At 39.2% G+C, this 25,870-nt stretch overlaps 1 protein-coding gene across 7 annotated transcripts in view; it reads left to right on the top strand.

Annotated features, from left to right (window-relative positions):
* The first annotated feature begins 2,347 nt into the window (after positions 1-2,347).
* Positions 2,348-25,870, top strand: part of IMMP2L (inner mitochondrial membrane peptidase subunit 2) — an 890,955-nt gene continuing 867,432 nt past the window's right edge. For 3 of the 7 annotated variants that reach the window (XM_042922358.1, XM_042922363.1, XM_042922382.1), the window contains exons 1-2: positions 2,425-2,588; positions 2,923-2,995. The gene's annotated coding sequence lies outside the window, so the exon portion shown is untranslated. The other 4 variants (XM_042922372.1, XM_042922411.1, XM_042922401.1 and 1 more) reach the window with 4 other exon arrangements.

The following is a 25,870-nucleotide window of genomic DNA, read 5'->3' as shown; positions in this document are numbered from 1 at the left end:
ACCTCTTTGATATCTCACACTATTTGCTTACTAATTGTAAGTCTGTATGAGTATAAATTGATTCGAATATAAATATATTCATAGAATTTGTAAATTTAATTATTTTGGGTTAACCTTACTTAGATACTTCCTTGAATATTAGACATGTCTAACCATAACTTAATTTTGTACCTTAGTTAGGAATGCATGTATGGTTTATTTTCTCTCTGATGACACTAATGCCACATGGAGGCTTGTTCTAATATAAGAAGACAAATCATTATATTTCAACCACTCGCATAAAGCCAAATATTCAGTTTAGAATTTAATTGATGGATTTAAAGAAAATGGGGTGTTTGTTTTTAATAGACTACTTTTTGTGTAGTTTCACAGAAAAATTAAGCAGGAGGTATAAAGAGTTCTAATATCTCCCCTGACCCCACATTTCTCAACTATCAATATTCCAGCAATAAAGCGATACATTTGTTACAACTGATGAACCTACATTGACACATTATTGTTACCTGGAGTGATGGTTTCCATGTGTCACCCAGATAGTATCATAGAGAGTATTTTCACTGACCTAAAAATCCTCTGTGCTCTGCCTATTCCTCCCCTGCCCTCTTGCCCCTCAACCCTTGGAAACCACAGATCTTTTTATTGTCTCCATAGTTTTACCTTTTCCATAATGGCCTATAGTTGGCATCATATGCTATACTACACAGCCTTTCCAGATGACCTCAGGTTCTTAAGCACATTTGATGAATCTTAGTGACAAAGTCTGGTCATACTTAGCAACACTTTTTGTATGTTAATTAATTTGCATTATAATAAAAATCACACATTCCTGTCTCCATTGTTTATTCATTTACATTTCAATTCAGACTGTCAGCTCTTAATGGCCAAGAACTCCCTCTATTTAATTTGATTAATCATCCAAATTGATTTTTAATTATTAGTGCTGCTAACCTAAACAATAAAACAGTTACATTGTCAGAAAAATGGTTTATTCAGGAATAGCAGAGAATTGCAATTTGGGATATGCAAGCTATAGCAAAAAACACAGGCAAATGCAACAAAGGAGAGGATTGTTATTTTATGATGAAGGAGGAATCAGAAGGGTTGTTTTGAATGTAAGTCCACTGGAGAAAAGCAAGAGTTCAGGATGATAATGGTTTCTTATTGGCTGGGTTGCAAAGGTAGCCTATTTGTGGTAGGAAATGCAATGTACAACTTTATCTGTTAAGGACTGTAGTTGATTCTTTCCTGTGGAGGATTGCTCTGTTGGGGTCTGTAACTGAAGTGGTGTGGGTGGTACAGCTGTAGCCTCCCAACTCCACTTTAGTGAGGTTTCCCTTTATTGATTTTCACAATGCCAATAGGACCCAGTCCAATTTATAAATAGGTTCTCACTGCTATTTGATAAAGGTGGGACTCCCATGCAGCTAAGTGCTCATGGAATTAAATCCTTAAGCATTGGCAGAGAAAAGCTTGCCCTACAGTAATTATTTCAGTGATGAATGAGAAAAACTACAGAGTTGGCACATACCCTCTTTGCAGGAAAGCAATGTTATTCTCAGGAGACTCTAGGAGTTTTAGTTATCAGTGGTTTGAGTCTCTGAGTAGGTTGTTAAACCTTTAGAATTAATTTTAAGCTAGAGTCCCAGAGCATCTGGTACTAACATTTATATTAAATGATTTGAAAATGCACAGAGTAGTTTGTCAGCATTCGGAAGAATGAAAAATACAACAATAATAAGGCATATAATTGGGGTAGGGATAAAAGAGAGAATAAGTGTTTTATATCTGTTTGGTAGATCTAGGTTCCACTTTCTTTGTGGGTTGTCATAACCCTGTAAGTTGAAGACAAACGCTTAGGAATGAAATTCCAGCTTTCCCAAAGTAAACCACCTGTTTTGGATTATTCCTTTTGGCTTGCCTAGAAATAGTTTCCCTGTGTGCACTTTAGTAGAAGAAACGCAATAACGGGAGTCCAGAGGGGGAGCACTCAAAAGGCTCTTTGCCACTGTAGCTGTGCACTCCAAGCCGCTGCTGGGGTCTCCGTTTCCTGACCTATATAAAAGGGGGGGGGTGCTGAAGACACAGTTTCATAGAGTTTCAGCTCTCTGTCGTCCTCTCTGCCATTAGTACGGTGCAGAACTTCGAGTAAGTGCTCAGTTATTGCTTGCTGAATGAGTGTTATTTTTTAATCCGTTGCAAATCCATACCGGGATTTGGGCCTAACCCAGCCTGGCGCTGCCGGGGGGCGGTGGGAGGGGGAGGAGGCGGCACCGGTTTTCCGCGGGGGGCGGAGCTTCGCGCAGCTCCCGCGCGCAGGGGATGGGGGCGGAGCTTGCCGCCGGTGGGGGGCGGGGCCAGCGCGGGGACTTCCCCTGGGCTGAGCTGCGCAGCGGGTGCGGAGGGCGGGAGCGCGGTGGCGGTTCGGGGGGTTCTGTGAGGCTGGCGGGGGTGGGCGGGCGCGCAGCCGCCGACCCCTGGTGGTCCCCCGGGCTTGGGCCCTTTCCGGAGGAGTCGGCTGCAGGCGGGGAGGGAATTGCTGGGAGGCTGAGAGCTGCTCGGCCGCGAGTCCTGTGGGGTCGCGAGCATGTGTACGTGCGCGTGTTTATCTAAGGCCCCGCGCGGCGGCCGGCACAGTCGCCTACCCTTTCGGCTAACTATGGTGGCTCCTCGGCGCCTAACGACGGCGACACGTAGCCGGGAGGCGGCTAGGTCCTCCCCGCCAAGTGGGCACCCCTAGATCGCGCCCGCTCCTTGTCACCCCCGCCCCCCAGAGGGGACAACTCCGGCTCCAAGCCCTGGCCGTGAGGGAGCGCTGTGGGGACGCGCTGCCCTGCGCCTTGAAGTGTTGGGCAGGTGGTGGGAGTTCCTGAGGCTTCAACATCAGGATTTTAAAGCACCTGTCTCTGTCATTTTTACTTTTAGGGTTTTGGCCAAATTGGGCGAGGGCACAAAATAACCACTTACCCCTTCTCACCGAGGAAGAACGGGAGAAAGGGTAAGTAAGGAATGATCAGGGGTGGAAGGAGCTAGGACTCTGTAAGAAAGAGCAAGGGAGACAAAAATCGAGAGCCACAACTGCCCCTGGGGGATGTGGGGGCCAAATTCTACCGTTATCATCAGGAAACCGAGGCCCACCTTCAAGGCTCACAGACTCCAAGCCCGAAAGTTTTCTCAGGCCTAGAGCCTGTAGAGCTGGCTGGGAACTTGACAGCTTGGCATAGATCCCTTTTAGCTACTTGACCCGACAGCTTTCTGTCGTTACCCTTCCCGTCTTTGGAACGTTGGTCTTGCAGTTGTCTGCCTCCCCACCATGGCGCTCTCTAAGCTACCTTTGATTAATCCCCCAGACTGTAGTCATTAAACAATCATGGCCCTGCTTGATTACTGACAGGGACCCACCCACAGATTTTTTTTTTTTTTTTAAGAGACTTCTGTAAAAATTATTTAGAACGCCAAAGGGTAAAAATAACAATATCATAACTGTTGAAATTCTTTTGGGATCTTCTCTCAAGCTCATAGAGGAAGGTTTTGTTTTTGTTTTTGATTTTCGATTTTTGCGTGGGGGTGAAATTACCAGGCAGGGCCATTTTTCCTTGACTTTGATACCCCTTCACAAATACTCTCTTCCCTTCTGAAAAGTGGCCAAACACACACTGAAACCCTCGGAGGTTTGCTGTGATTTTCAGTGTGGTGTCTTACACTGGTTCTTCTGTGCAAATCTTCCATCACTTGCCATCCTTCTACCTTCTTACTGCAATGAAACACAGCTCCTCTCAGAACATTGGGAATGCCTTATGCATCCTATGTGTCCCATGTAAACAAGTGTTTTCAGTTAGTTAAAATTCAGGTTAGCCCCAAGCAAGAATGTAGCAAACCATTCTGGATACTTACACAGGAGAGCCAGAATTGCTTTCTGTGGCAACTTGGCCCTGGCTGCCTGTACCCTTAACCTGCCTTCTTACTTGTCTGTGTATATGGCTCAGATAGCCATATACATAATGTACGAAAAACTAGAAAATAGTTGTTTATGGATGGGTTCATTCATTAGCGCAGTAGATATTTATTTATTATCTTTTCCTACCAAACGACCGAGCACTGATGTATAAGTTGGATGGTAAGAATGATGAGCCTGTGTTGGAGATGGCCATTTGGGGCAGGCCTTTCATCAGTTTTCTGTGGATTTTCAGAATAGTTAAGTGTTACTGTAAAGACCTTCCCTATACTATTGAGCTTAGTCTATACAGTGTTGCGGGTGGACAGTGCTATTTTTCTGCCTTCTAGCACGTTCAGTGGTAAACTTTCAAGGATTACTGACGTGGTGATTTGTGTCCTTTTTTAGAATACTGTTGTTACTGGACAGAGAATCAGTTCTGAACTCAGGTTAGGCTGCTGACTGCTTGAAAATCAATACTTGAGAGACAGGTGATGGTGGCAAAGGAAAGATTGCTTTATTGAGGAAGCCGGCAACCTGGGAGGATGGTGGACTAATGTCTCAAAGACCATCTTCCCAGTCCAGGTGCAGCTGGAGAGTTTTTAAGGGGAAGGTGTGAAGAATGGGGAGAGGGGGCATTCTCCTGATTGCCACATTCAGGAGAAGCTGGCGCCCAGGCGGTTAGTTGTGTGTCGACATGACCCTGAAGAGGCTCGTTGTCATCGGTGGCCGCTGTTTTCTAATGTGATTAGGTGTTATCTTCTGGGAAAGTTTGGTTCTTCACTCCTCAAGGCCAGCGGTTTGCAAATCTCCAGGAAAGTAGGTTAGTTTGGCTACAGACCAATGGACTTAGATCAGCAAGCACAAAGGGCATAAGCTTGAGGCAAGTTAACCCTTAAGACTGGTTGGAGTGCTGTTACAGTGTTATAGTCATTTTCCAGTGTAATAAGTGTATTGTACCAGTACAAAAATTACATGAAGATAATGGTTTGAATTGTTGCATAAAGATAATGTAAGATGAGAAAATATGGAGAGTGTTATGGGGGATTCACTTAAGAAAGTAAGTACTAGGCTGGTCACCTGTATGAGTTTCTGGTATATTTAACCTCATTTTTTATTGAAGATGACTTTTTCTGGTTACATAAGGTTAAAAATGAATCTTGCAGGGATATGAAAGATGGAAAGCAAGTCTCTTAAGAGCCTACTCTTAGATGAACCTTCTCAACAATTTGTGTCTATTTCTTCAACTATTTGTTTCATGATTATATGTTACTATTTGGCCTTCTACCTCTGTTCTTGTCTGTGTACCAGGCCAATCCTCCTGTAGAAGTGGCATGGCTTTTAGATTCTTTTAGTCATTGGCTTGAGTCCTGGCTCTTATCTCATAAGCTCTGCGACTTTGGACCAGTTAAAACTTTGCTCCCTAACGTCTCACCTGTCAAAACAGAACAATGAGTATATTTAAAAATGTGTAAAAAAACAGCGTCTGGCATATAGATACTAACTGTTAACTTCCCTCCTTTTTTATCTGGTCACTCATCACATTCTTCATGATCTTTGCTATTGAAGTAAGGTATCTCGTATTTCACTTTCCTGAAGGTGGATGTTTGCATTTTCACAGTCACGACTTGTTATATCTGATCCTAGAGTTTCTGGGACAAGGACTGACCCCTGACGTGGCTTGAATTCCCCCTATGAAATCATTCCACAGCTATGCCTATAGAGTGTCAGCTTGAAAAATGAAGGGAAAGGGTTTCTGTAAATGTGTTTATAAAGCTCTGACACTGTTCCTAACGTGGGAAAGACATACCACCGCATTTAGCTGAGTGCTTAAATTTAGGATTTCTATTTCAGAAATGTCTTTGGTTTATAAGAATTACAATAAAAATACTGATGCTACATGTCCAAACTGTCATGATTTTGCCAAGTTGTGGGTTTAATATACAGTTAAGCTGTGTATTTAGTGTATCTAATACAGCTCGGGAAGCCAAGAAAGACAAGTCCACAGACATCAGATTTTACACCAGACATCTGGCTTCACTTTGCTAAGGAGTACATTTTGTCAGTAGATTAGAGGCCTATCAGCTCTGGTTGGTGACATTGTATCATCAGCTCTGGTCTGTAGGGTTTAGTGTGATGTTTTATTCAAATGACAGCACACGCTAAATGGGCACCTGGTCAGAAAAGCACACTTCCCACAGGTGTCTTCTGGTGTCCTTGCTCTTACAAGTTAACGAGGTAAAATAGTTTCTATCCTTGGTGATTTTTTTGTGGAAAAACATATTCTTGTATTCCAGAAATTCATTTCCAAGTCCATTTTTGTTTGCAGTGTTGAACGGTGTACTTACAGAAATCGAATAACAAATAGACTTTAGATTTCCAGATCAGGACCCCAAAAAGCTATTTTAACTCATTATATGCCCATTATGTATCAGTGGTACTACAGACTCTAGCCAACATTTATAATAGGGTTTTGGAGAATAATATATTTTGAGTTCCAGCCTAGAATAGCGGAACCACATCCCTCATTTTGAGGCAGTCAGGAATATAGAAATACTCTAGATGCTATTACTTCTGGGTTTTCAAGTAGGCTCTGTGATTGCTTAGCTGTGATCTTGGATACAAATTCTTTATCTGTAAAATGGAATAATTGCTCATGATTATTGTGAGATTTAGTGAGCATTTGTAAAGTAGCACAATATCTGGTTCAAAATTAGCCATCAGTAAATAGTAGTTTCATTTCTTCCCTCTCGGTCTTGGCCACAAGAACAAAGGTTATCAGCCCCCTAACCCCCACCTTAGATCTCAGAATAATCCACTGGCAGGATTTGTGGCTCCAGCAGAGAGACATTACCCCTGGAATCTGGAATTTAGTAGTGGGGGCTGAGAAAAGGCTATGGAGAATAACAAAAGGGAGGAGTGGTGAACTCACAGAGGAAGGTGCCAATTTTTGCTCAGTCCATGGATTTAGGTTGATGAATTACTTGACTCGTAGAAAGAACCACCTTTATCTCTGGCCTTTCTGTTGATCTTTTGTCAGCTGCTCCGTTGGAGATTCTTACCTCCTTATTGATGCTTAGTCCAATGATAGTTTCTTTCTTTCTTTCTTTCTTTCTTTCTTTCTTTCTTTCTTTCTTTCATTACCTCGCTATTACCTGAATAATCATGTATTTCTATTTTTTTTTTTTTTTTAATGGGTGGGACTTAATAATAGATGTCTGTACTTCCTAAAGATCTGGTCTTTTTCTTTGGTTTAAAAATTTAAAATTTTTCTTTTTCTTTTTTTTTTTTAATGTTTATTTATTTTTGAAAGAGAGACAAAGTGTGAGCAGGGGAGGGGCAGAGAAACAGGCTGGCTCTAGGCTCTGCATTGTCAACACAGAGCCCGATGCAGGGCTTGAATCCACGAACCATAAGATCATGACCTGAGCTGAAGTCAGATGCTTAACCAACTGAGCCACCCAGGAACCCCCGATCTGGACTTTTTCTATGCTTGAAATCCAGTTGATCTTCTTGTCCTGTCATTAACCACTTTTTTTTTTTTTTTTTTTTTTTTTTTAACTATATGCTATTGTGCATTGAACTAGTGCTGAGGCTATAAAGATGAAGTCACTGTCCTTGGTCAAGGATCTTATAGTTTAGTAGGACAGTAGACATCTTGGCCAACAGTTCAAATATTGTGTACTATTTGCCACAACAGAGGTATAAGTGCAAAGGAAGACTAGCAGGAGCTCTTGATCCCTGATGGAAATGTCACGGGAAGATTTTAGCAGTGGTTGTGTTTTGAACTGAACCTTGAAAGCGGAGTAGAAGTGGGCAGGTTGACAAGCAGGAGAGAGCATTTCCATGTGGGGCTCATAGCCTGAATAGTTGTATGGCATTACGAGGGCATGTTGTGTTCATGGAACTATATATAGGTCAGTTACATTAGGGCAAAGTCAGGAGTGAAAGGAGATGAAACTGGATAGCTAGGTCAGGGCATACTTTCTATGCCACGTGTGGCATTGTGAGCGACATGAAAGGTCACCTTGAAAGCAAAGTGCCGGGTCGATTGGGGGTGGAGTGAGGTGCTGGGTGGGGATGTGGCAAGACTGGAGACCTGAGCAGACAGTGTATTAGTATGGATAATGGCCACTCGAGAGCTGGGACAAGGCTGGAAGTAGTGGGGAAACTTAGAAGTAAACTTAGAAGTTTAGGAAAAATATTTAGAAGGAGGGGAAATTGGTTCGTCTTCATGACTGTTTGAATGTAACAGAAAGGGGAGAGTGAGGGTGCTGGAGTAGCTGCCAGATTTCTGACTGGTGAGAGGGTAGGGAGAAGAGGAAGCAGCTCTGGGCTGGGGGCAGCTGTTGAGTTCAGGCTGGGACAAGTGATTAAGGAGCTTGCTGGACATGTCCTTGGCGAGTTGGGACTGTCTAGGAGGCCATTGGATATACGGTCCTGGAGTGTCACAAGAGATGTGGAGGCTGCATGCAGAGGCAGATTTCTGAGTGCTTACTATGTGGAGAGTAGTTGAAGGCATGGGTAAGGACAGAAGTGCTTAGAGGAACTGCATAGAAAGAGAAAAGGGCTCAAGGTAAGTTTTGGAGAATACTGAATTTTTGGGTACACACCAAGACAGAAGGGGAGTGGCCAGAGAAGCTGGGGGAAAAGAGAAAGCAAAACTTTTCAGGCCAACTTGCAGAGTTTCAAGAAGTAGAACCCAATTAAAACTGTAATGCTATGAATCATCAAGCATGATGAGGATTGTAAAGTAGAATCAATGGCTCCGTTGGTTTGGTGGGGGCAGAAAGTACACCGCGTGGGCAAAAGGAGTGAATAGGAGAGGAGGAAGTGAAGAGAGAGTAAGTATGCCTGGGCCCTTTCTCAGAGATTCTGACTTCACTGGTCTGCAGTCCAGAATTTTCAAAGCTCTAATATGTGTCCAAAGATGAAACTCAGTGTGGCAGGCTTCTTTTTTTGAGGGGAGAGACAGCATGTATGTATATTGAGAGGAAGGGGCCCCACAGACAGGGAAGTGTTGAAAATATAATTGCCTGTAATCACGGTTCTTTGTTATGCTTTCTAGTGAATGAAAATCAGGTTGTCGCTGTCTTTGCCTAATCTTCCCTTTAAAACAAATAAACAAACAAACAAAAAATGCATACCTGACCCCCACTCTTGAATATCCTATTTACCCCTTTTTTTTCCTTGTCCAAAGTTCCACTGATAACTTGCTTTCACTGCATCTGGCCTTTTTTCACTTACATCATTCTCTGACCTAATCCAACTGTGGGGGGGGGGGGAAAAAGTCCCCTTTCTTTTATTAAAAACTGAAAAATGTCAACAGAGTGTGTACTAGGAAGCTAAGGGGGAATTAACCATGCCAAACATAAAAAAAAATCATTTGATTTAGCAAACATTTATTAATATCTGCTGTCTTCAAGGCTGTATAATATGGAAGGCTACATAGGATGGGAAGGATGAATGAGATAGGAATCCTGCCCTTAAGGACTTCCCAGGTCAGTGAGAGAAATGGATGTGTAAATAAATGCCTTATGCAATATGTGCTGTTATAGAGGTCCAAGGTAAGATGGATGTAAAACAATGGACTTCTTTCTTTTGTGTTAGCCACAAGACTTTGCACAGGTGAAATCTCAAGGTGACACGTGAGCTAGAACTTGCAGTGGAGTGAAGTTATAGGATGCTGAGGTTCGAGGAGTGGGATCAAGGGAATAAAATACTCCTTGGTGGTCCCATGATAGTGGCGGAATGGGTTTCAGTTTTTCATCTCTTCTTCCTCCTTGTTCTGTTTGGTTTACTGCAAGATGTCTGTGTCTTTCAGGGAACTTTGGAGGATAAAGATGTTTCAGCTGACATATAGAGATATCCACAGTTTTTCCTTTTCTAGTACAAACTTTCTATGAATTTACTACAACTCGTTTATTATATTCTAGATGACTAAAACAGACCAGAGCAATTAAATCAGAATCTCTTGGAATTATGTCCAGGTATTGATATTTTTCAAAATGCCCCCAGATGTTCTAATGCAGCCAGGGTAGAGAATGACTGAGCTAAGATATGGTGCAGCAGAAAAGTCTTGGAGTTGGAGCTAAAAAGTAATAGGTCAGATTTTCGTGATTCTTTTATTTGTTTTTTAATGTTTATTTATTTTGAGAGAGAGAGAGCGAGCAAGCAAGCAGGGGAGGTGCAGAGAGAGGGAGAGAGAGAGAATCCCAAGCAGACTCTACACTGTCAGCACAGAGCCCAATGGGGGGCTCAAACCCACAAACTGTGAAGATGGTGACCTGAGCCAAACCCAAGAGTTGGACCCCCAGCCAACTCAGCCACCCTGGTGCCCCTGTGATTCTTTTTAATAGCATGTGTCCTTAGTTAAGTTATTTAGACTTCTCTAAGCCCATCATCCTTTGGAAAATGGAGATGGCAGTAAACAGTCCTACCTTGTAAGATTGTGTGGGTCAAAAGAGGTGATTGTATAAAGGGACATTACATGTAGATGTGATTTTGACAATGAAATATTCTGTTGACTTTCTCTAGGATAAGACTGGCTAAGAGCTTGCCACCTTGCCCTGCAAGGTAGTAACATTTTACAGATTGGAATGTAAGATTTCACCATCATGAGCATTTTGATGCTATATTTTACTGTATTTGCATAATGCTAAAATGTTGAAGACCTAAAGCAAAAATATAAATCCTTAAAGAAACAGTCAGCAGTTGAGCATTTCTCATCTGACACATTAATTCTATTTAAAATTATACAAATGTTTATTGTGACAAAGATTGTAAAGTGTATAAAAATTCTCAATGTTAGTAATGTGATTGTTGAGTATTAAAATGCTCTAAATAGGTTTTCATTTTTAAAATCTATACATTAAAATATAGAAATCTTCCAGAAGACAGTAAAAACTCCACAAAGTACCATGGAGCACCATGTAGTCAATTATATTATAGGTCCCATCATGTCTGTTATGTACAGAGGGACATGTAACTGTGTCTTTTTTTTTTTTTTTTTTTTTTTTTTTTACTGTGGGATGCCTGGTATATTAGTGTTGGTCCTATAATCACATAAGAATGATCATCCTATGGTATTCTAACATATTTTACTTGAGAAGTAGTATTATTTAATGGAAAGGAAACTGAACCTAAAGCCTCAGATTGGGTTCTAGATCAGGTTTCCCTGCCCACTCCTAAATGGTAGTAGCTAGGTTAGTTTCTCTGAGCATCACATGTAAAATTGGGATGCGTTAGCTCTCTGGTTGCTTTGTAACATATCAAAAGCTCAGTGGCTGAAAACAACAATAATCATTTATTAAATCATGGTTTCTGTGGGTCAGCAATTTGGGTGGTTCTGGCTCAGGGTCTCATGAGGTTGCTGTCAGATACCAGCTAGAGGTGCAGTTATTAGAGGGCATGCCTGAGGCTAAAAGGTTCACTTCCAAAATGCCTACTCACATGGCTGGCAAGTTGGTGTTGGCAATTTGATTCCTCTCCATAAGGGCCTGACCATTCAGCTGCCCTCACACCATAGGAGCTGGCTTCCCCAGAGTGACATACAGGAGACCAATGTGCAATCTGTAGAGCCTTTTATAACCTATCCTTGGAAGTCACACACCATCATTTTGATGTCTGATTGGTCTCATGGGCCAGCCCTGATTCAGAGTGAGAGTACACAGTGTATGAGGCATGCATCATTGGGGACCATCTTGGGGGGTTGGCTGTCTGACAAGATAACCACCTCTACCCAGCACAGCATAGCTTTGAATTTCAATGAAGACTTTATGGAAAATCCTTTATAAACCATTAAAGCAATAGATACATTTTCCAACTTTTTCACATCTTCTAGTGTAAAAGTAGTACATCTGATGGGAGAAAATCGTGAGCAAGAAAAGTAACCATAGCAAGAACCTGTCAGTCACCTAGGTAGGTTTTCTCCTAGATAGTCTACCTCCTTGATGAAATCTCTGAATGTCTGATGCTCATTTTTATATCTGTCTTTTGGAATTTGCTCTGTTTTGCCTGGACTATAGTCATTTGTGGACTTGTCTTACCCTATGTTGGACTGGAAACTTTTAAAGTAGGGGCTACATCTTACTCTTCATTGTCTTCTGGCACCTTTAACTTAATGCCTGGTACTTCAGTGGTGTTTAATTGCTATTAACTGAACTGAATGGGATCACTGGCAAAACTCCAGTCTTTACGCCTCTCCTGAAATTTCAGATGCCGAGGGTCATTATTTGCTCAGGTGGTATTGATGATGGTGGTGGCTCCTGCCAGAGCCATCTTTAATCCTGTCTGATGGGTCTTTGATTTGCCACTCTAGCCCTTAGCCTCTCCTAAATGCCTCAGATGTTCGGGTCTGCCAGGTGCTTAGCCTGTTCTCAATGCTGACCAAAGCAAGCAAGCACCCCCTCGCCCGCCCCCCAACATACACACAGTCATTCGTGTATGACTGTTTCAGAATCTCATTGAACTCCTGCTTAGTTTGGTAACTCATAGCATATTTTTGACTTAGATTAAGAATGCCCACAAGATAATGTCTTTCTTCCATGTGATAAATCATAAAAATTTTATCTTTGCCATTTTATCCAAAAATTTATTCCGAGAGGTAGGTCTTTGTCATGACACTTTGACACATGCATTTGTATATATCTTTCTTTTGAAAAATGTTTGTAGCATTTATGGTCAGCCTTTGAAAAATCATCTTGCTTGTAGCTGGAGGACACATTGTAAACACATTATCAAGTTTAGGTGTTCTGGTTTTAGAATCATGTACAGCAAAGACTTTTTTTTTTTTTAAAGAAGGGAAATGTTTGTAATAGCATATTTTACATTTTAGGAAAATTTAATTTTATGCATTTTTCACATTATGTAGACCAATAAATTCAAAGCATCTCAGGATTCTTTTCTGCTTTCTGCTCTGTCTGGTGGATTTTCCTGCTGATTTCTCTCTTTAGGTATTCTTCACTTCCTTCTCCATTACCTGCCTTCTCTGTCTGTTGTCTGTACCAAATTTTCTGCCTGTCTTTGGGCTTAGTCAACTGATGTCATGTTTGAGGATGAGTGGGCTACAAAGGGCAGTGGGCATTGTGAGGGGCACTGAGTCTGTAAAGAAGAGTTCAACTAAAGGTTAGGGTTGATGGTAATCAAAGGTGTTCTTTGCTAAGTAGGTAATAGTGGACCTGTAGAGCAACACTTGGTAGGAAAAGATTAGAGTTGCCACAGATAATTTGTGTTAATTTTTTAAAATAGATTTTATTTTTTTTAGAGCAGTTTTAGGTTCACAGCAAAATTCAGGGGAAGGTACGGATATTTCCCATATACCCCCACCCCCACACATGCATAGCTTCTCCCATTATCAACATTACTTACCAGAATGATACATTTATTACAACTGATGAACCTGCACTGATGTAGCATTATCACCTAAAGTCCATAGTTTGCATTAGGGTTCACTCTTTGTATTGTACATTCTATTGTGCATTTGAACAAATCCGTGATAACGTGTCCACCATTATAGTATCATACAGTAGTTTCACTGCCCTCAAAGTCCACTGTATTCTACCTATTCATCCTTCTCTCAGCCCCTGACAATCGTAGATCTTTTTACTGTCTCCATAGTTTTGCCTTTTCCAGAATGTCATATAGTTGGAATCATACAGTATGTAGCTTATTTCCTTAAATTTTACTTTGCCTGGTGTAGCAGATAATTTACAAAGCATTTTGGTATTTTTTCCAAGAGCTTATTTAATGAGAGTTTTATTAGTGTCACATTTAAATACTAAGTAATTATTATTTAGTTCTGTTAAATAATAACTATTTAGTATCATTATGAAGGAGTTTGAGGCACTTCATAAACTAATTAGCTTTTTTATGAATCTCTTTCTCGTGTAAGAGAAGTACTGTAGTCTGAACACATGAGTTATGACAGTAATAGTTTAAGTTTCAGATGAAGATTGTGTGAGACGTGTGCATGATGTTAATATTCTAAACATTTCATTAAAACCTGTATTTTAAAACTTAAAAAAATAGTAAATATAAATTTCTATACTTTAAAGTGGTGATGTATGGTGAAAAGATGGAACGAGTTTATGAGGTTTTATTCAAGTGCTAGCTCTACTATCAACTATGCGAACATGAACTTTTCGTCTCTGAACTTCGTTTTTTTGGAAAAATGGAGCTCACATGGTTATTTTTGAGTACTAGCCAAGCTGTTTGTTAGAATCCTATGTAAATTTTAATTCATAAAGAAATGTGAGTCTGAGTGGCTCAGTTTGTTAAGCATCTGGCTCTTGGTTTAGGCTCAGGTCATGATCTAGTGGTTTCATGAGTTCAAGCCCCACATTGGCTGTGCACTGACAGTTCAGAGCCTGTTTGGGACTCTCAGTCTCCCTCTCTCTCTCTGCCCCTCCCCCACTCGCACTGTCTTTTCTCTCTCAAAATAAATAAACTTAAAAAAAATTTTAAGAAATGTGAGGAATTATTTGGTTAATGAGTCATACCGGGTTATTACATTTAACTTTTTAATTTTTTTTTTTTTTTTTTTTTTTGGTTTTGCAGACAAGTAATAAAGGGCAGTAATAATTGGGGTTAAGAAAGTAATACTACAGAAAAGATGTATTATTTAGCTGTGTCCGAGAAAAAAATGCATTTTTTTTCTTCTGAATATGTCTTGTTTATTAAGGCTCCTTGTATCTTATTGTGAAAGGTATACACTTTGTGATATTCAGCTTGTGTGCTCCTAATCACATTTATTTCCTAGTTGTTAGCTTGAGATGTTAGTTCTCCCTTCAACAGCACGAATTATATTGCCACCCTCTGTATGTAGTCAGAGACACATTATTAGATGTTTATGGTAGGAAAACATCTACCATTGAAGATGGTAGATGATTGAAGCCAGTAGGGCAAGGCATAGTTAGGTAGAAAGATTTTTGGGGGGGAAGAGAATGCAAACAGTCTTGTGAAGTTGAAATGTTGACGCAAGTGATACATTAAATATAATTCTAGTTTCAAAGTGTCCATCTAGTTTAAAATACTTAGAGGAATGGTCAGCGACATACTAATGCATTATAGTTACAGAAAACTCTACACTTCCGAGTTTGAGAATGCTTGATGTTGTTTAGTTCACGATAAAACTCTAATAGTCACGTCCTTTATTAACATCCTTATTATCTTGCAATCTCATCTTTTTGTATCTGTACTAATTTAAAGTTCTTTTTTTGTCTTCAAAGTGTATTCTATGGCTGAAGACATGACATAGTTCTGTTTCCACCACATGTGCAGTCAGAACACACACACTTACTGATTAAGTTCACCATCTTTTATGGGCATGGTTTGTTGTGCTCCAAAACAATTAACAATAGTAACATCAAAGATCACTGATCACAGATCACTGTAGCGAGTATAATAATAATGAAAAAGTTTGAAATATTGTGAGAGTTACCAAAATGTGACACTGAGACATGAAGTGAGCAAATGCTATTGAAAAAATGGCACTAAGACACTTGCTTGATACAAGGTTGCTACAAACTTCAATCTGTAAAAAAACAGACAAACACACAAAGCATGATCTGCGAAGCACAATAAGGAGTAGTGCAATAAAACGAGGTATGCCTGTATAGCTTAAAGTTATAGAGGCCGCTCTCCATTCTAGGTTGACCTTCCCTACTATGATCTTCCATTGCACAAAATTCAGTTACTTTTATGCAACATAGTAGACTCTTACTAAATAGTTGTTGAATCGATGTTGTCTTTTGTATTTGCAGGGAGAGCAGAAAGATCATCTTAACCATTCAAAATAACCGATAGGGTTTGAACAAAGACATTTGGGAAGTACCTTTGTTCTTTAATTTAGAACCAATGAGAAACTATTTGTCTACAGTAAAAGGCCATGGAACATGTAGATTGAGGTTAGATTGTGAATGACCTAAATATTAGATTTAGTAGTCTGTCAGATTGGCAAAGAAACAAAGTTTGAAAACACAATGTGTTATTGAGGGTATAGGGAAATAGGCAGATTCATCATTGCTAATGGGAGTATGGATTTTTGCAGTTTTCATTGAGACCAATTTAGAAATAGTTAACAAAACTTAAAACACACATATCATTTGATTCCTTATTAGGATTTATTCTGCAGATCTTGTACTTGGATGAAATATATTTAAGGGTATTGTTGGCAGGAATTAGAAACAACTTAAGTGCCCATTCTTAGGGAATTGGATAAATAGATTATGGTACGTATAGTAGAATGTGTAGTAGTTAAAATGAATAAGGCAGTTGATATATACTGAAATGGAATAATTATTAAGTCAAAAAAAGATGCAGAACAGTGGGCATTAGTAGGTTAATATTTTGGAGGAGACTAAATTAAGATATATAGTTTCTTGTATATGTACAGAATATCTCTGGAGGGAATAATTAAAAAATATAAAATGCCTCTGGGGAGTGGCTGGAGAGCAGGGATGAGAGGGTGTCTTATTTTCTATTGTATACTACCTTTTGGATATTTTGAATTTTGTATTATACAAAAATTTTTTTTTAATGGAAGAAACACATTCAACTCAAAGTATATTTCTGTATTACATATAATCCATTATGGAAAGTTAGGGAATAGAAAAGTGAATTTAAAAAATCCCTCTGGATCATATATCTGATAAGGGGTTAATATCCAGTCTATAAAAAATCCTATAATTCAACAACAAAAAACAAATAACTCAATTAAAAGATGAACAAAGGACATAAATAGACATTTCTCCAACAAAGATACACAAATGACTGATAAGAACACGAAAAGGTGCTCAGTATTACTAATCATTAGAAAAATGCAAATGAAAACCATGATGAGATACTATTAACTCATACTCATTAGGGTAGCTACTATTAAAAAAAATAGTAACAAGTATTGGTGAGGATGTGGGGAAATTATAATGCTATGCACTCTTAATGTAAAATGGCGGGCGCTTGGGGAGCTCAGTCGGTTAAGCGTCCAGCTTCCGCCCAAGTCATGATCTCATGCTTTTTGAGTTCGAGCCCCATGTCAGTCACGCTGCTGTCAGTGCAGAGCCAATTTTGAATCCTCTGTCCCCCTCTTTGCCCATCCCCAACTCCTGTGTGCTGTCTCAAGAATAAAGAAAGCTTAAAAAAATAATAATTGAAAAGTTTCTAAGACCCATTTTCATAGCAGCATTAATCACAGTACTCAAAAGGTGGAAGCAACCCATGTATCCACAGCTGGATGAATTGGTAAACAAAATGTGGAATACACATGTAGTAGGACATTATTCAGCCTTAAAAAGGAAGGAAATTCTGATATATGCTGCAACATGGATGATCCTTGAGGTCATTTGCTAAGTGAAATAAGCCAGTCACAAGACAAATTCCATTTATGTGAGGTCCCTAGAGTAGTCAAATTCATAAAGAAAGCAGGATACTGGTTACCAGGGGTAGGGGGTAGGGAGGAATAAGGAGTTGTTTAATGGATACAGAGTTTCAGTTTTGCAAGAGAAGAGTTCTGGAGATTGGTTGCACAACAATGTGAGTATACTTATCACTATTGAACTGTGCATTTAAAAATGGTTAATGTGGTAAATTTTTTTTTTTTTTTTTTTTTAAATTTTTTTTTTTCAACGTTTTTTATTTATTTTTAGGACAGAGAGAGACAGAGCATGAACGGGGGAGGGGCAGAGAGAGAGGGAGACACAGAATCGGAAACAGGCTCCAGGCTCCGAGCCATCAGCCCAGAGCCTGACGCGGGGCTCGAACTCACGGACCGCGAGATCGTGACCTGGCTGAAGTCGGACGCTTAACCGACTGCGCCACCCAGGCGCCCCGATGTGGTAAATTTTATGTCATGTGTATTTTGCCACAGTTAAAAAAATATACCCCCTCCCCCCAAAAAATCACCCTTAGGTATAGTGGTGGGGAAGATGAATACGTAAATAAATGACTGATACAGAATATAATCTAAGTGTCCAAAATGAGGTGTAAACAAAGCTTTGGGTGCCATAGGATGGGGCATAGCTAACAGATTGGAGATTGGCTGTGACTTCATAAAATATGAGTGAGTTTTGAGCTTGTATTAGGAGACTGCAGCATTAAGTGTGTGGAGACGGTGGAAAGAAACCTAGGCTGAAAGAGTAGAACAAGTAAAGGCATAGGGAGGGAATGTGAAGGGTACCATCATAAAAGAGAAGAAGATGATGCTGGAAAAGAATCAGGTCAGACTCTGCATGTCTTTGACTATTGAGCCACATTTTTCCTGCCTAAGTTTGTGTCACTCTTGATTTGTTTGGGGTGTAAACTACTTTGAGGGCTTCCTCAATCCTGCTGGTGTTTTGTTTCCACCCAAGCCGATTCTACCTATTTTCTTCTTAGGGTAGCCACTTACATTCCTTTCCCTGATTATTTTTACGTATGTTGAATGGAAAACTCCCCTTCCCAGCTGCTTTTCTTTCATCTTGTTCTGCTTCTGTGTTGCACTAAGGCAGAGTCCTGTTTGCCCTGTGCCACAGAGGCCATCTTTTCTTAGATTTCTTCCAGCCAATGGAGCAGAATATGTTTAGTACACAAAGAGCTGAAGATGTTGTATTTCAAAGTTTTTCCCTAAATAAAGCAGTGTACAATATAAATTCACTGGGCCTTATTGATTTTCTCCGTGACAGGTGAGATACCTAATTTAGTTGCTTGGCTGATATGTCACTATTTTGTCTCTGCAAGCTATAACCTTGCTCTTTCACTCTTTTCATTAAAGAAGTGAATTCATAGAGTTGATAGGAACCGTGCGCAATTTTAAAGGTAGAATTTGTCCTTTAGCCAGGCATTAGATTGTTCTGTTTGTTTCTTCGATCTCTTTTTCTTCCTAATTTTCAGCTGTTAAAGGCAATAAATGGAGATGATGTGGATTCTGACTTCATCTGTCTTGCTAATTTTAATCTGCTAGGAACCGTGCAGTGGAAAAAAAAAAAAATCTAAGAAAAACTATTTTCTGATCAGCTTCTACTGAAAATACTTAATCAAAGTAGTCAAAGGGGAAAGTTACATTCTCAAGGATTGCTACTTGATTATGGAATTAAAATTGTAAGAGTGGTGATTTATCTGAAGTGTGATTTTCTCTTGGGGAAAATTTGCCATCCCATTAGCATTTATTTGCATATCTTTTACTTTTAACAAATACATGATTGGATCTGAAGATAGAAGACTACATTTGCTCTTATATAAAATTTAATTTTATGGTAATATCGACTACCTAATTATTATCTTTCTTTAAGTATCTTTGAGGAGTCTGTTGGTTAGAAAACATGTTGCGATCAGTGCCTTGGAATTAATCAAGGTGGTCCTGTTGACTTAGAGAGAGGGCTCATCTTGGCCTTTGTCTGACACATATTTTAGTTCTCAAGCTAACTAATAGGGCTAAGTTGGGGGAGAATTAGTCATAGTGGTAGGCCCTACCAGTCGTAGGAGGTGACTGGGCTTGGGTGGTGATGGTTGCATCAGCTTTGTATTTGACAAATGGAGCACACCAATATGGTTATGAATGTTTAACAGGTAAAGTAACTACTGCAAACAAGTGGTAGCTTAAAATTAATTGCAATTTTTGTTTAAAAAATGTGGTTGATTTTTAAGTACTTTGTTCTGTATTTGCTTTTATGTTTGCTGAAAATATTACACATGAAGATTATGCTTTAAATACTATAAAATGTCTTTCTACTATTAACTAAATGATTGTGGAAAATGTTACATTTTAAAGGTCATGTTGATTTTCTGGCATTTCCAGTTTTACATTTTACACATACAGTTGAATTGGTTTAGCTCCTAGTTGAGTGTTTAAAGATCCAGGTAATAAATGTAGAAGGGAAGTTGCAAAAGGGCACGATGTTTTGAAATGCACGTATCTTCCAGCTTTCCTGTGTTTCAACAGTGAAATATGAAGTTCTAAGAGCCAATACAGAGGGGCTGAAAGGATAGCAGGATAATAAATGTTTTCGGTGCTTAAGTCCAAAGACAACTCCAGCGATATTTTTCTCTTAATTGATGTTGTATATATAGATTTGTACTTTTCTTCCTTTTATACCCTTTCTGCATTTGAAAATTTATTAGAAATTAACGAGACTTGAGCATTTACCTTTTACATAGTGGATTGAACTAATTGTGTATTCAGAACACTCCTCATAAAAGTTGCATCTGATTGCTGTGGTAGCAGCTATGAAATCAATAACTCATGTTATGTTTATTGGGAGTGATGAATATTTACTGGGAGTGGTGACTAAGTGGGAGGTGGGGAACACAGTGCTTAAATGCACAGGCCATGGGGGCACATAATCTGGATTCAGCTCTGCTACTTACTGTCTGTGTGACCTTAGGAAGGTTACTCAAATACTGTGAACATTAGTTGATATCTTTCAATATGGGATAAGAGTAGGTGAATGTAAGAGATTAATCGAGGTAACAAAACAGAATAACGAAAATTTTTATATTAGTATCATTGATATAGCAATACAATATTTTAGATAATGCAAGTGAATATTCTTTACTAGAATGAAATTTTTATTTCATTGGTTTCACAATAAAATTGTTTTACAGTTTTTCTTTCTGTTTCCAATTAATGCTTCTTTCAGAGTTTACAGATTTGATAATAATTTGTGAAAGAGTATATCTGACTGATTTTGAGAGTGTCTGTCCATCACTCTATCCTTATTAAAAATGGAAGAAAACCTCACTGTACTGTTAGTCAAAAATTTTTATATGACTATCTAATGTTTGTACTGAAGTTAACACCTAATATAGCAAAATGTTGGTATAATTTTGGCCAAGGAAAAATAACATCTTAAATATTGCCTAGGGGATTCTGTTATGTCTGTCTCACTACTAAAACTGAACTTTCATCTGTGATTTTATTATGGCTAGACACAAATGATTCATTTGGCTAGACTCATGAAGAGGTGAGGTTGCCACCTTTCTTTGTAATTAATTGGATAACAAATTACTTGGCTAGGGAAAGGGGAAGGTCTTTAGGTGATATGTCTAGCCTTTTTTCAGAACAAAGATATATTAGGTTCTGAAAAACTTCTTCATTATTCAAAACTGATAGATATTAATTTAAATTGCTTTGAATTTCTATATGGCTCATATATTTTTATCTAGCTCATATACTCCCTAAAATCCATCAAAATTGTTACTAAATTTTCTTTCTGAGCCATTTACCATAACAACCATTGTGATGCTCCCTAATATCATTTGCTGTTGATGTATCAATAAAAATAAGTTTCTTACAAAATTGGAAGGATCAGGGAATTGTTCTCAGGGCCACCAAGCTGTTGATTAAGTTGACAACAACCTATTTGGTGACCTATATGAAAATAATTTTGTTTATTGTTACTGGCACTTATTTGTAAGTAGGGTTATATTTATCTTTGCTGCTGACAGCAGGAATATATTAGAAGTTTCCCCAAGTGTGTGTGTTATCTTGTACTACCCAACCAGCTATGTGATGTGTGTTTGTTAAATGAGCACATGTATAAAGACCAGGCAAGTGAACATGATTTCATGAGCATGGTAACCTTGCAGCAGAAGCCAGAAGTGGTCTTTGAGCACAGGTGCAGTGATGATGATGATGGGATATATATTGAAAGACAGGTAATTTTAGGAGTGGGGAGAAGGGGCTATTCTATGGATTTCTGATATGGAAGGTAAAGGCCTGAAGTTAGACTCAGAATCACAGATAGTTGAAGCAAAGAACCTTACAGGTAGTCCACTCAAACAGATGAAATGAATTGCTGGGTCATTGGCATAGCTAGGACTTGAATCCAAGTTTTTTGATTTCTCCTTTGGTGCTGAGCATGGGAAGGGAAGTAAAGATTTAGCTCTAGAATTAGATGGGTCCTTTGGTTCTTTGGGAATGACAGGTGCAGGGAGGTGCTATATCAGATAGATTGGGTGGCTCTCCAAACAGCCTGCTCAGGCCATCCAGTTTCTTTCTTATGCTCCTGACTGGTATTTAAAGGAACGGAGTGCCTGACACAGTCATACCAAACTGTCTCTCCATCAACATTATAAGTAGGTGGCAATATAAACCACATCTAAAGTTAAGTAGGGGTTAAGTGTCGGTTGAGCATCCTACTTCCACTCGGGTCATGATCTCACCGTTCGTCAGTCTGAGCCCTACGTGGGGCTCTGTGCTGGCAGCTCAGAGCCTGGAGCCTGCTTCAGATTCTGTCACTGTCTGTCTCTGCCCCTCCCCCACTCACACCCTGTCTTTTTTTAAAAGTAAATATTAAAAAAAAAAAAAAAAATTAAAGGGGTGCCTGGGTGGGTGTGTTATCTTGTGGCTCAGTCGGTTAAGCGTCCAACTTTGGCTCAGGTCATGATCTCCCAGTTTGTGAGTTCGAGCCCTGTGTTGTCCTCTGTGCTGACAGCTCAGAGCCTGAAGCCTGCTTCGGATTCTGTGTCTCCCTCTGTCTCTGTCCCTTCCTCACTCACACTCTGTCTCTGCCTCAAAAATAAATAAACGTTGGGGGCGCCTGGGTGGCTCAGTTGGTTAAGTGTCCGATTTCAGCTCAGGTCATGATCTCGCAGTCCATGAGTTCAAGCCCCGTGTCAGGCTCTATGCTGACAGCTCAGAGCCTGGAGCCTGCTTTGGATTCTGTGTCTTCCTCTCTCTCTCTCTGCCCCTTACCCGCTGGCACTCACTCTCTTTCTCTCTCTCAAAAATAAATAAACATTAAAGAAAATTTAAAAAAAATACATAAACGTTAAAAAAATAAATAAAATTAAGCAGACAGTCAAGACACACTTGCTTAGCGCTTGCAAATGCTTCACAAAATTCTAAGACTTTTAGGAGAGAGGAGTAAGCCATGGTACTTACTCTTTAGGGGCTTTGAGCATAGATGGGGAGAATGGACATATCTATACAAAGATAACTAATAATACTGGGTGCCAAATGAGGGTGTGTCTAGTACATGTCAGAGGAGTTTGGGAGTGGAAGACAGTGCCGGGGCTTAGAGTTCTCATGTAAGGTTTCCCAGAAGAGATGAAAATTAGGTTGGTTCCTTCTCTACTCAGTAGATCTTAGGAATAATTATATGTGTTCAATTGTAAAGATTTCGGATTCACCTAACTTAGGAAGTTACGGAGCTAGAAGTTGTTTTCAGATGTTTACCTGACTTGCAGTGGAATACCATTCCACAATTCCAGCAGTTGTGCAGAGGACGGCTGAAGGCTTCTGTTTTGAGACTCCCATTTCTGCTTATCACTGCTGAGTTCACCAGCAGGTCGAATTCTCCCTACTGGGGTGTTCCCAATGGTCTTCTGAATGTTGGGATATGGAACCCCTTGGTTGCAGTTACCCTGTTCTCAATTTTTTTCTTTATTGGCCAAATAGTTAAAATTGCCACTTATGTGTGAGTTTGGTGAATTTTCTCATTTAAGGTGATCTTTTTACTAAGAGATTATTAAAGTGAGGTGGGGTATTCATGTAATATATATAAAACATAGCTGCAGCTGGCATTTCCAGTGGGCTTTTCTGTTGTTCAGTTATATTATTTTGGTGTTCTTTGTTATGAATCATTAACTTGAAGATTGGTACACAAATAATGCCATTAAACATTATAAGATAAATAATCTTATTGCTGCATCAGAGAATAAATACACTTCCCCAAACCCATGTTGTTTTTACTCTACCTGGATATCTGCATTCCAATGATATTTCTCATTTTATCACAAATAAGGGCCTATAAACCCGACAGAGGTGAATTTAAACAAGAAATATGAAAAATGTTAGTGCTCTAATTATATAGTTTGAGCCTTAGTCCACCTCTAATCCTTTAAGTTGGTGGTTTTTAACCTTTTTTTTCTTCTTATTTTTTAATGTAGTGAACCCTTCAAAGAAAATCTTTTTTGGAATTCTATTATTAAAAAAACCAAACAGATAGAAGCAGAGTAACTATGACTAAAGAAGGGAATCGGAGCTCAGAGTTTTGGTCACTTTGTGTTTGCTCCCTTTGGCCCTCATGCCTCTAGGGAATCCTTAAGGACACCATGGAGCTTGGGATAAAAACATTGCTTTTAAGGAAAAACAAGCTAAAAACTTCCTCAAAGTAAGCTTTTAACTGGAAAAATAATGTTGATGTCCTATAGTTGAATTTGGTTGTGAAAAATTACTTGATCCTTCTTACCCACCTTTACTGCCTTTAGCCATGAGTGTTGTGCTATGATTTCTGGAAGAAAAAAATACCAAAAAAATCCACCTCTTGAAGTTCAGTGTACATAAACATACACATACATAAATATACATAATTTAAAAAGAAATACTTCCTCAATAAATATCTTCCAACTGCCAAGTAAAGCTATCAGATGAGAGAGAGGGTAGTCAGACACATGAACATATTTCCCCATGCACACAGACACAACACACACACACACCTAATTTGTTACAAGTGGTTAGGTAATGCCTTTCCCTTCATCCATGCCTCCACAACATCCATCATATTCTGAATACAAAGCAGATAGTCTACATGGATGGGAAATTATGAGGTTAGCTTACCAAAATAATTACTTAAAAATTGTTATTAATAATACATTATTGGAAGTAATTTATTAATTTCTTCCATAAAACTGTATTGGCAATCAAACACTGAAGTTTGGCAGGGAACAAGAGTCCCTGCCCTCGAAGAACTCACAGCCAATTGGAAGTAAAGATGAGAAAGTCAAGTGTGATAAATGCTATAGCAGAGGAAGCATAGGATTTTGTGGGAATGTGTAGAGGAGCAATTAATTCAGACCTGGAGAGCCAGGGGGGACTTCCTGGTGGGGTGATATCTCAGCAGACTGAAGGATGAATAAGAGTTGGCTGAGACGGGGTACCTGGTTGGCTTAGTTGGTAGAGCATGCAACTCTTGATCTCAGGATTGTGAGTTCAAGCCCCACATTGGGCGTAGAGCTTACTTAAAAAAAAAAAAAAAAAAAGAGTTTCCAAGAAAAAGAAAGGTGGGAAGAGTAATGAAGACAGAGGGGAATATACATAAGGGCCCAGCAACAAGAAAAGCATGATGCATTCTAGAACTTGCATGTAGCTGGGTTTGGCAAGGGCATGATGTGCTAATGAAAGGTAAGTTGTATGCTAAATCTAAGGAGCTTGATATTGTGCTACAGGAAATGGAGAGTTATTGAAGGATTTCAAGCAGGTGGAAGTTGTGGTTTGTATTTCTTTTTTAGTACATGGCACTTGGCTAACTACCACGTTGACCTTGGGGCAGTCATTCTCTGAGAGTAGAAGGACCAGAAATTATCGAATACTGTATAGTTTGTCTTTCTATTATATCCCCAGTTGCCTATCTTTTCTATAAAACCTATCTTTCTTCATTTTACTTTTATGGCCCTTGTCACCTTATCACGAGGCCAGATTAATTCAAAAGAACAATGTTTAATGTTCAATATGTATATAGATACACAGGTATATCTTCATTCTTTCAGTATAGAAACTTTATGATGCCCTGCACGTAGCAGGTACTCAAATGTTTATTGACATAAAAGGAGTAAATACTAAAGGAAGAAATGCTAGCTCAATTCTCTCTCTATCTCTCTCTCTTTCTCTTTTTTTTTTTTTTTTTTGTGATCATTTCTCTGCTCAGTGCGTTTTAGGCTTAGATAATTTCAACATCAGCTGTTTCTTGGCAAACTCCAGGGGTCTGACCATTTTATACTAGAACTAATGATAATAAGGTATGCATTTAAAATAGTTCAAATTCACAACTTTGTATTTTACCACTGGATCTCAAACTCACAGAACAGCTGGATATGCAGATATAAAATCGAAAAATAGTCGAAAGCTTTATTTACTTCGCTCAGTTATTATACTTTGAAAATTATATAGATCGATAATTTATGAACTGAAGAAAAATTTTTGAACCTTCAAGGGAGCTAACTTAATTTCTAACATATATCTGAGAA

This window comes from Panthera leo, chromosome A2, assembly GCF_018350215.1.
Source record: "Panthera leo isolate Ple1 chromosome A2, P.leo_Ple1_pat1.1, whole genome shotgun sequence".
Classification (NCBI taxonomy): Eukaryota; Metazoa; Chordata; class Mammalia; order Carnivora; family Felidae; genus Panthera; species Panthera leo.
Note: the sequence above shows the minus strand (reverse complement) of the source record. Positions and strands in the feature narration are given on the sequence as shown.